This window comes from Zea mays, unplaced genomic scaffold (genome assembly GCF_902167145.1).
Source record: "Zea mays cultivar B73 unplaced genomic scaffold, Zm-B73-REFERENCE-NAM-5.0 scaffold_446, whole genome shotgun sequence".
NCBI classification, from domain to species: domain Eukaryota; kingdom Viridiplantae; phylum Streptophyta; class Magnoliopsida; order Poales; family Poaceae; genus Zea; species Zea mays.
The window spans coordinates 51,922-54,180 of record NW_023367087.1 but is presented as its reverse complement, the minus strand read 5'-3'; the positions used below and the strand labels follow the sequence as shown (position 1 = coordinate 54,180).

At 41.0% G+C, this 2,259-nt stretch overlaps 1 pseudogene; it reads right to left on the bottom strand.

Moving 5' to 3' along the window:
• Nucleotides 1-632: 632 nt before the first annotated feature.
• Nucleotides 633-1,983, bottom strand: LOC118475432 (ATP synthase subunit a-like; annotated as a pseudogene).
• Nucleotides 1,984-2,259: the final 276 nt, after the last annotated feature.

The window sequence follows — 2,259 nt, the reverse complement described above, 5'->3', positions numbered from 1 at the left end:
CAATTTGTTTCATTGTAAACCCTTGGCCCTTCCAATTCACGCCCGGAGGAGAATCAAGCCATCGACTGAACACATCAGTAGGAAAAGACTTACTATCATACCACCCACCTATATAGGCTTTTATGAGGAAAAGTCCCATATCTACTCTCTCAGTCCCCTTATCCGGATGTCCTTGAAAAGCAATCATAAGAGGGAAGTGCGCCGCTACAGATTGAGGTCTGAACACTGCTTTCGGCAAGAAAACCCTTCTTTGACTTATGCACTTAGGCAAACAAAGCCTTCAGGGCAGGTTCAATATAATGGTTGTTGCTTGCCTCTCCGCTTATGTCAGCATAGAGGATTTCACTCCAGTCGTAGAAGGAAGCCTTTCTATGAAACAATAAAGACTAACTCGAAGGAGCCAGTTTTGAATAAGGACCTTGTCTTTCAAGCTGGAAGACCAGAACGAGGTAAAGGTGAATCCCTTGACCGAGTGAAGGAGAGCGAGGAAGTAATCAAGTTCGAGCAAAGCTTAACACAAGCAAGTTGAACTTACTTTTAAGTAGACACACTTATTGATTGGAACATGAGAATTCCACGAATTGGTAATTGATAGAATTACTACTTACTGACTCTTTGATGACCGGCTTTGGTCGAGCAACCGCTACATTTCTGGAACGGCAACTGCCTACATAACTACTCTTCCACTTTTCAAGGAAGTTAGTAGTATCAGACCATATGTAGTTCTATGATTGGCTCCTCGTTTTTATGCAATTATGAAATGACTCATTTTGATGGAGATTTGTAGCATCATTCAAGTAAATACAAATTGAGATCGTAGAAACATGAGCTTGTGATATAGCTACACCTAATTCCAGACCGGTTAATGCTAGAACTATAAATAAGGGACCAAGATCTCCTAAGAAATAGAAAATATTATTCAGAAATAGCATAGTCCAAGCAAACCCACTTAAAATCTTTACTGAACTATGACCGGCCATCATATTAGCAAATAAAACGTATTCCTGAGCTTAATGCACGAAAACAATGAGAGATTAGCTCAAGGAGTACTAAAAAAGGTGCTAATGGCAGTGGGACTCCCGCTGGTAATAAGAAGCTAAAAAAATGAAGCCCATGTCCTTTGAAATCCAACGATCGTAATGCCTATAAAAATGGAAAATGAAAGAGCCAAAGTAATGAGAAAATGACTTGTCACTGTGAAGCTAAAGGGTATCATACCCTGGGGATTACGAAATAACGAAAAAGTAAAAGTGACCGAGATGCAAGGGAAAAAACTTGTGTTTCACATTTCCGGAAAGACCACCTATTTGTTCGTTTACCAGGTTCGGCACGAAATCATAAATAAGCTCCACCAAGGATTGAAATGCATTTGGCACTGACTTTCCCCCTCCTTTTTTCGTAACAACAAAAACCAGAAGTAGGACCAAACCGAGAGTGAGTAGCATAGACAAGGATAGATTTGTGAATGAGACATAGTACTTGCCAATATTCAGATCCAGAATTGGGTGAATTCCAAATTGATCCAATGGGCTTTCTGTTACTGGTCCGCCGCCTCCAGGGATAATGATTGAGCCGTTATTTACTATCTCGCCGTTCCTTTCCATCTCATCGTACAGATCTCTTAGAGGCTGACCCAATCGACTTGCTTCTACCCCATGCGCTCGTATATCATCATATATTTCGGAAAAGCTGTGCCCAGCCTCGCGTTGGGGAAAGAGTAACCGTTGGCGGAAATCGCGTAGAACCTCACGGTCTTGAATGCTCCTTCCAATTGAAGATAAATATCTGTCTATTCGTAGGAGTATACAGACCCCTCTGGTTGCCTCTCTTGAAACTGGAGGGTATTCTTCTTCATATTCATAATAATCAGGTAAACTTAAATTACGAATTGGCACCATATTAGCCAATATTCTATTTCTTCTCTTCATATCAGTGGAACTCCATCTAGTCATCATCATCATGGAGTAACTATATAAAATCAAATACAATCTGCTCCCAAAAGAGACTTGGTTCTACCCAACGAAATCTTTTCATGAGCGGTAGAGTAGACTGAACACCCACACAATCTCGATTTGACAATTTCAGAAATGGAAGAATTTACCAATGAGACCGTCTACAGCAGAGAGGCTACCAGGACACGACCTTTCGCACAATGGAAATGGTACTACTGTGTCCCTAAGGGCCCCTCCTTTTCAGAGAGAACTGAATCAGAACATCTTTCTCTATGAAAATGGGAGAGTAAAAAGGGAACCGAAAACA